The following is a 9,001-nucleotide window of genomic DNA, read 5'->3' on the forward strand; positions in this document are numbered from 1 at the left end:
GTTGTAGATGTCAGCTGAGATTCAAACTAAAAGACACATTTTGTGTCTGAAACTGTGAGAGACTGTTCAAGTGGGACTGAAAGCAGATTCAGAGGGTTGTGATGTATGTTTTTCCACCCAAATGACCTGATAACTGTCAGAGATGCAGCAGTGCTATGAAATCCACTTTAGAAGCTGCAGTTATTGGACACAATGAAAGCTGACCATCTCTGTGGCTCAGAGGAAAACTGAGCAAAAATATATTTTAGATAACTTATATATTTATATATTTATATAACTTACAAATGAGGATATAACGATGCAGCTAACAATAAGCATCAGCCAGGCTCTATCAGAGGTGACAGTGTAGAAACAGAGTGCAGGCATAGAGGGAAGTACAGGTTAAGTGGGAGATTACATTTCTACACCTGAACAGGGACTTGAACCCTGGACCTTCAGATTAAAAGTCTGATGCTCTACCAACTGAGCTATCCAGGCCCTATGAAAGCTTGTCTGAGTGACAGCTCACATCTGAAACACTTCCTGAGTCCAAAGCTGTGACGCTGTTTTCTGAACAAATGCCTGGTTGATGTGAACTTGTGTTGCAGCCACTGAGCATAAAGAAGAAGGCCTTCATGGAGGGAAACAGTTAGTTAAGGAGGAGTGTGAAGAAAAAAGGAAGAGAGCAAGTCGGTGGGAAACTATCTGCAGCAGAACAGTGTGAGGGATGTGTGGTCAGGAATGGAAAAGCTCACAGGCTTTGGGATAATGTGGGATCAGACAGATGGAAGAGTTCAGACAAACTCAGCATGCTGCTGCCTCCTGCTACAGACCTCACATCCTCCATGTACCAACAGCTTCCCTGTCACACCTCAGCACATCTACATGAAACTATCACATCTATAGGAAAATAAACTATGGCCTCATCTGGAATACAAACTAAAGAGATGATTGTGGATTTTAGGAGGAGCAGCAGTCAGCTGAACACCGTCTCCATCCTCGGTGAAGAGGTGGTTGAGGATTACAGATACCTGAGGGTTCACCTGGACAGCAGACTGGACTGGAAATGCAACACTGAGGCTGTCTACAAGATGGGACATTCAGTAAACTGTTCCTATAACTGTATATATGCTAACTGAGTTGGCATGGGTTGGTGCACTAAACACATGTTACAGAGTTTAATATTTCTGCATCTTTTAGTAAAAACAGGAAAGAATGAGTGAATATTTCCAGCCAAATTCCCAATAAAGCTGCTCTCATCCACATATTTTTCTGTTTCTTCTGTCAGACGGCTAAACTGAAAATCAGCCCATTAAGACTACGTGTCAACTCGTGGTCACTTAAAGCATGTCCAGACTGTCGCTCTGCTCTAATAAATCCTTATTTTGTAACCGCAGCCTCATGTGAGAAAATCACCCTTCAGGTGACTTAAAGACAACATGTTGGCAGCAATTTCAGCTGTGCTTACATGCAGCGTGATGTCCCACAGAGAAAGTTAGAGGCAGCAGAATGTCAGGAAGGTTTTCTGCACAGTCTATCCCGTGCATGTACGCTGGGACAATATGGTGGTCCAGTTAAATGGACGAGTACACCTGGAACTGAAGCTGGACTTACCTGTGCATGCAAGCGTTCTGAATGTCCTGATCAAGATAAAAATATGTAACATACAGAACAAAAAGCATACATCTCCAGCTGAAAACATGAAACCTGCATCCTACAAATAAAATGTTCCACTGGGGTGACCCACCTAAGTTGGTTATTAGGAGGAAATTTCAGAAATATCCTCAAAAGCAGTTTTTCTCAGTGTGCAGACTTCAGCTTTTTGTTTTAAGTTTTGAACAAAGAAAATAGACTCAAATGTAACCTCTCTTCTATGCATATTCAGAACTTATTTAAATCTCTTCCAGAAAAACTCTCGTTTTGATCATTTTCTTTAAAATAAACATTTTTAAAAAGCTAACTGACCATGTGCTTTGTTTTACATATAACACCAGTTATAGAGGTGAACACGCAAAGTTAACATATTGACAGGTTTCAAATGTATGTTTCAGTGGTGGCCGTGCTTTGGCTCACTGGGCCTTCAGTGCGGGTTTACCGTCCATTCAGAGTCGCTATTTAAATCCGTCCTGAGTGCCCACATGGATCTGGATCTCACTAACCGTGCTGTATGCCAATAAACACAGAGAGACAGCTGCTAGAAGACTTTCTTCTGCAGGTTTCCTTCTGATTTATTTATTTTTAAACACATATTCAGCAGCAGGATGTTTATTCATCAATTAGCCTACTAATAATGAACTATGAGAGGCATTTCACGTGTTGAGAGCGACTTCCATTGTTATTGTTATTATTATCACGTATATCAGCAGTTCAGGATATTTGATCATTTATATTTATAATTTAATATTTATACATGTAAATAAAATACATAATACTCACAAGAGTTCCTGATTATTATCTATTTATTGACATAACACTGATATGCTCCATATGTGAGTCCATTGTTGCCAGTTAACTGCAGCCTTGCAGCTTTCAGCAGCAGCTGTTACCGCTGAGCAATCAGTTCCCTCTGCACTGAGGATCATATGAAAGCAGCTCCTGCAGCTTCAGGTTAGTGTCACAGGGCTCTGAACTTTGTGTTAGTGCAGTTTGGCAGGAGCAGGTCCCAGGCAAGCTTTAATTATATTGCACCAGAATGAGGTGAGTAACTTCTAGTCTGTCCCAGTGCTTCTAAGTGGTGGCACTGAACCTCTGCTGCCTTAAATGTCTGAGGCAAGCAGAACCTCATTTGGTCGCAGCATTACACCATGTTTATACAGTTAAGCTCAACAGGACTGGGAATGTTAAGGGGAGGTGGTGGTTGGACCCCACTGGTCTCTAAATGTACTCAGAACTTCATATGAGATGTCCCTGTTTCTGCAGGGTTTTGTGGATTTCTTGTGTGCTGATTGGAAGCATCGCCTGCATTCCTGCACAAAGCGGTAAGCTGATCCCAATCAAAGCTCAGCAACTAAAAGCAGTTTAAATTGACTCGGGTTGTAAATGGAAGGCTGCTCTTAATTCTGTTTCCTCACCCATGTATTCAGTTTATGGACAAGATCTATCTAAGCCAACGTATCAGAAACAAACTGGAGCCAGTGGTTCTGGAGCACAGCAGCATGGTGCTCAGGGAGGTCAGTCTGGAGCTCCTGGCAGCAATTACCAGTTTGAAGATGGGAGCTGGAGCCTTTCATCTGACACCAGCGGCGAGGACGAGCCAGTCTTCACTCCTGTGGCCGACGAGGATCAAGTCTACGCTTACAAATCTCGGTCCCGCTACAACAAGAAGCGTGTGCTGTTCAGCCAGTTCCGCTACACCCCAACAGAATCTGAGCCAGACCACGGCAAAACCTCTCAGCACAAGGTTCAAGTTCAGAGCGGCTTCTGAGGATCTTTCTGGTGAGGCTCATTTTACTCTGCATGTGTGCTCTCTGTAGCTGCTGGTAGGTGACTGACTTTCTTTGTCTTGCAGATCTGCATATTCTAGAGGCATCGCTGCTGCTACCGCTTGAATAAATGGCTTTAACTTGAATACCTTGTTGCTCCATCAAATGGCTCCTAGCTGTCTCTGGGTCATCCAGTTGTGGGTTGGAGGGGATGGTTGAGGGCCTGACAGGTTGACATGACTTAATCCTATAAATAAGGTGTTGGCCTTAACTTAAGGACAGTATCTGATCAAAGGTGAGCTTGTGAAGGTCTTGACGGCTTCAGCTTGGAATGCATTCCCAACTAAAACTGGCTGAAAAGCCAACTGCAGCTCTCTGACAGCAGTGGGTAAAGGTGTGGCCTTGAGCTCTATCAGAAGATTCCACTGCTGCATATTGTGCTGAGGGGGAAACCTTTACACTCTGTAGCAGTCCTCACCCTACAGCTCTGGGTAAGGGCAGACCCATCAGATGCTGGGGCCATGTGAAACCTGGACAGTAGTTTCTGCAAGTCCATGACTGAGGATGGCTTCATATTGTCTGCGGTTGCAAAGGTCTTGTACTCTGAATACTTGTAATGAAGCTTGTGCTACACAAATCAAAAGATGTGGCAGCTACTTCTAGTGAAGTGGCTTGGGAACAATTTATTGGCTCAATGTTGTCACTTACTACCTGGAAGTAAGTTGGATCAGGTGGTGGGGGCAAACATCTAGAGGACCCTGTTCATGACATCTTAAACACAAAGCTGAGTATTATTAAATCTATATATTACCATTGAGGTCGGGTCATGGAAACTGAGAGGAGCCTCTCAGCCTCAATTGCAGAGGTGTGGCCAGAACGTCATCATTGCCTCAGGACAGTAGCATAGGACCTGCTCGTGAATATTAGCATGTAGGGAAAAATTCAAGCTGAAGAAAAAGGCCTTTTGTGTTGGGTTGTTCAGGAGGTTGACCTGAAGCAGGTGGCCAAAAGGGCCGCATCATCAGTAGCTGCTCAAGCTAAAATTCAGGGATGGGAAGAATTTCTCATCTGGCTGCCTATAAGGTTCAGGATTCAGTTTAAAATTCTTATCACATACAAAGCCTTTAATCATCAGGCACCTGGTTACATCTGTGACCTGATCCACCCCTATTACACAACCAGGTCTCTTAGGTCCTCAGACCAGAGCTCATTGACTGTCCCCCGCTCTTGTCTAAAGACAAAGGGTGATCGTGCCTTTGAGGTATTGGCTCCAACTCTTTGGAACTCTCTTCCCCTATGTCTACGGTCTGCAACTTCTTTAGACATTTTCAAAAAGAATCTGAAGACCCACCTATTTAAAATAGCTTTTATCCGTTCTTAAAGTGCCCATCTGCTCTGTAGCCTCATGCTTTTCTGCTATTACTGTGTTTTCTTATGTGTGTGTGTGTATATGAAACGTTGACTTGCATCGTATTGTGAAGCACTTTGTGAATTTTATTTTCTGAACGGTGCTATACAAATAAATTTATTAAATTATATTATTATCTGTTCCCATTTCTTTGTATCTATAAAATAACAGTTTGACATGCATGAAATGGCATTTTTGCAGAAACCAGGTAATTCCCTGAGAGATGCATCTGTACCTTCAGCTGTTCAATGAAGCCTCATCAGAAATGGGCTCCATGGAAGGGTGGCTGTTAAGAAGCCGTTCTTAAGGAGGGGAAACAGGGAGAAAAGGCTAAGTTTTGAAAAATGGCACAAGAAGACTGAAAATCAGGTCTGATGGAGGGATGAATCCTCCCCAGAACCCGGGGAGGGTTAGAATAAATGTGTTAAATAAATTAATAAATCCAACAACTCTCATTGATTCTGTCCATTACATAAGATTTTACAGATCAAACATCTATTTTGTTCTACAATTGGAAGCAAGAAGGCGAGCCAGGTGTTGGAATATATTCAGTTAAGTTGTGAGCTGTACAATCACACAGTGGACTGTGCACAAAAGCATTCACTATCCTGTCTGGAACATGAACAAACATGTCTGATTAATACTGGGCATAATGCAACATCAAATGTTCCATCTATATGTGAGAATCAGATGTCTTACCTGGTCGTCCCTGCAGCAAGGACACTGCCTGTGGGGACTACTTGCAGATAGTCGACATATATTGACTAATAATTAAAAGAAAAACTTCTGTGGACTTGTTTCCACACTTTAAGTCACTCACATTGTAAACCTGCAGGTTGCAATTTAAATATAAACATGATAAAGTTTGGTCTTTGTTGGATTTTATGAAAGTAATTATGAGGACAGATGATGTGAACTACTGTAACAAATGTTAGTTTTCAGAATTAAAACAATCTGGGGATATAAATATTCTCATTTCCATTAATAAATATGAAGTTCAGGTGTGACAGTCAACATTTTACAGTAAAAAAGACTTCCTCAGAAACGTAGACCCACATTAAAAAAGAGCATTATTCAAATAGATGCATTTTCCCTTTAAATGAGTTAAAAATGTAACTTTAACTTCAGTGTATTTTCAGTACAGTTCCACCTCACTGATGGCTGCTAAAGCCTCCACAGTACGAAGAACAGAAAACAGTCGCCTACAGACTATAAAGTGCTCAAATGTCACATTTCCCATGTTGGAAGTTTGCTGTGTCACAGGGAGTCTGTGGGAGTCTGTGGTTGTTCTCACAAGGCAACAAGTTTTCAGGAGGAATGATGGAAATCCACAGAAATCCAAGACAAATTTGGGAAACACTTCCAGATATGAACAAAATGATGGCACAAGGTGCTTTAAACATTTAACCTCCGTTATGTCCTGTTTAATCAAGTTCATCTGAAATAAATCTAAGATCTCCTCCATATCACTTAATAAAAGAGCAGCTCTGCATCATGTTGTCTCACGTTTCTACATCTCAGCTCAGATATTAATCTGAGCTTTAAAGGAGCCTTGGCATGAAATTTTCACTTTTTAAGGTTGTTTAACATTAATATGAGTTCCTCTTGCCTGCCTGCGGCCCCCCAGTGGATAAAAATGACGATAGACCTAAACTATGCAATGGAAATTATTTTAAGCCTTTGGTAATGTGACCATGCAGATGGCCTGATCGGGAAAGCTGCCTCTCATGACGTGGAGCCTCATATAATGTCAAGGTTATTTCCACCCAGAGCCCATATATGGCTATGCCAAAACTGCCTTTCCCCGCCCACAGCTCTTTGGCCAGCTCATTGCTCTGTATATGGATGTAAAAAATCTGTTTAGAGCTCCTGCATCAGAACCTTTAAAGAGCCAGTGGACAGATTTAGTTTTTTCTGGGAAAGTGACGACAGAACCGAAGAGATTTGTGTATGTGTGCGCCAAACATTTCACCAACGAATGTTTCCACCCCCACCCTCCACTTTGCCCCGCCTTTCTCCCCCTAATTTGCATTTAAAGCTGCAGACCCTAAACAGCTCATTCTGAGGATCCTAAGGAAAGCTCATTTTCGGGACTGGCTGTAATTCTGCATCAAGGCAGAATTTTTGGGAAAAAAACTCAGATACAGTATAAGGGGACCACTAAAGCCTTTAAAAATATATAAAAACCTCCATTTATTTTCATGCCATGGCACCTTTAAACATCTCAGAGGAAGCATAAGGCAGTTAGCGTGACTTTAGTAAGAATCCACCCTCTGCTATGTTCCAAACACATCCATGCTTCTAGATCCTCTGGATGAGAGAGCTGCAGAGCTCCTTATTCCTGCCAAGGAGTCAACATTATTTTAGAGTTATTTCCAGAACTCAGCAGGTTAACTTACTAAGACTCCAGTCTTATGTCACGCTGAGCTCACTTTTTTCCCCTTGAAATCCAACTAGCAGCTCCCACTAGTGAAGTGGACAAGTGATGTGTTGGACCCCAATTTCATGACTTTGACGTGTTTGTGACGGATTAGAACCGAGGTTATAACCTGGAGTCCTTCAGACCAAATCTCTGTCACTCCCCTCACACTCCCCAGCCAGAGATTAGGGGCCCACAGTGATCTGCAGGACTTTGGTCCAGATGTTTAACACCGTATCTGACCAAGCGGAATTCACCTTCTTTAAAACATCCCATGTTCATTCCTCACATGTTGCAACAAACCTTTTCAAATGGGATTACAGAAGTGTTCATTTTCCGAGCTGAATTGAATGCAGCACGATCTGACTGGGTCCCAGGTGAGGTTTATGAGTGTAATTAGAGCAGGTAGAGCACCAATATAAAGTCAGCTGCAGCCTCAGATGAGTTACAGCACACATCTTCTCTCAACAGCAGTCACTAGGTTGCTGTTTTGGACCAGTTTTATCTGAATTGTGTTGCTGCTGTTTTGTCTTGTTCAACATGTTGTTTAAGATTTTCTTCAGGTGAGTCTTCATGTTTAATGGTTTAGGTTTTTGTTCTCCTATATACTAAAGTTTCTTTCTTTTCTTTTGAAATCCAAACAGGATTTCCTGGCTTTGTGTCCTGCTCTTCAGCATTGGAACATGTTATCCCCCCCAGAAAAGCAAGTATATCAACATTTAGGTGCAGTTTATATAAAGGCAGCCAACATGGGAAGTTGTTTAGGAATGAGAGAGAGGAGGGTCTGCAACTATATTAATCATGCAGCCTCAAATCTTCCAATATATTAGACTTGATTGTGACTGAGTTGCTTTGGCCTTTTTTAAACTAATACTTATATGTACTTAACTGTGTGTTTCTATTGTACCTATAAAGCGCTTTGTGACCCTGGTCTGCGAAAGGCGCTGTATAAATAAATTACTTACTTCAGGTTTAATGACCCACTTCAACTGCAGATGCTCCTTTAGCTTTGTTTTTGTTACTAAACATATTGGCAATGATACAGAGGCTACTGAGAGCATGACTAACCATGCTGTCCTACTTTGCTTCAACTAATTTCTGTGCTCAGGTCAAAACAGTGGATCCTCTGGCTCTGGTAGTAGCACGTCTGGGTCTGGCTACGGCAGCGGCGTCTCCTCTGGGTCTGGCTACGGCAGCGGCGTCTCCTCTGGGTCTGGCTACGGCAGCGGCGTCTCCTCTGGGTCTGGCTACGGCAGCGGCGTCTCCTCTGGGTCTGGCTACGGCAGCGGCGTCTCCTCTGGCTCTGGCTCTGGCTACGGCAGCGGCGGCTCCTCTGGGTCTAATGCTGGCTTTACTGCGCAGGACGCAGACTTTGCCCGTTTCCTTGCTGCCCTAATGAACTTGAAGATCGACCGTTCTTTCCCACAGTCTGCCTGGACCTCCGACCAGGTCCCTAAGGACACATCTGAGATGCGCGCTGTATACCCTTCATCCCACGTCGTCCAGTCCAGCAGTGGCTACCAACGAGCCCGCGACTCCAGTTCGTACGCCAAATACTCCCAGGATGCTTTTGACCACTTTGATGCCAAGACTGGGTCTAAAGGGCAGAAGTTGTACTAAGGTAAAGCTGGACTAGTGTCTGAAGTATTGAGACTCCTGTATCAATACTGACCCCTTCTGCTTTCTGCAGGTGACTCTCATGGACACTTCCATGGAGATTCCAACATGTGGCTGAGCTCTGGCAAAATAAACTTGACCAATAATACGTGGTCT

General features: G+C 43.0%; 1 non-coding gene across 1 annotated transcript; it reads right to left on the reverse strand.

Moving 5' to 3' along the window:
• Positions 1-404: 404 nt before the first annotated feature.
• trnak-uuu (transfer RNA lysine (anticodon UUU)) lies at positions 405-477 on the reverse strand. Its single transcript has one exon. It is a non-coding gene; the product is annotated as a tRNA-Lys (tRNA).
• Positions 478-9,001: the final 8,524 nt, after the last annotated feature.

Source organism: Odontesthes bonariensis, chromosome 2 (genome assembly GCF_027942865.1).
Source record: "Odontesthes bonariensis isolate fOdoBon6 chromosome 2, fOdoBon6.hap1, whole genome shotgun sequence".
NCBI lineage: Eukaryota > Metazoa > Chordata > Actinopteri > Atheriniformes > Atherinopsidae > Odontesthes > Odontesthes bonariensis.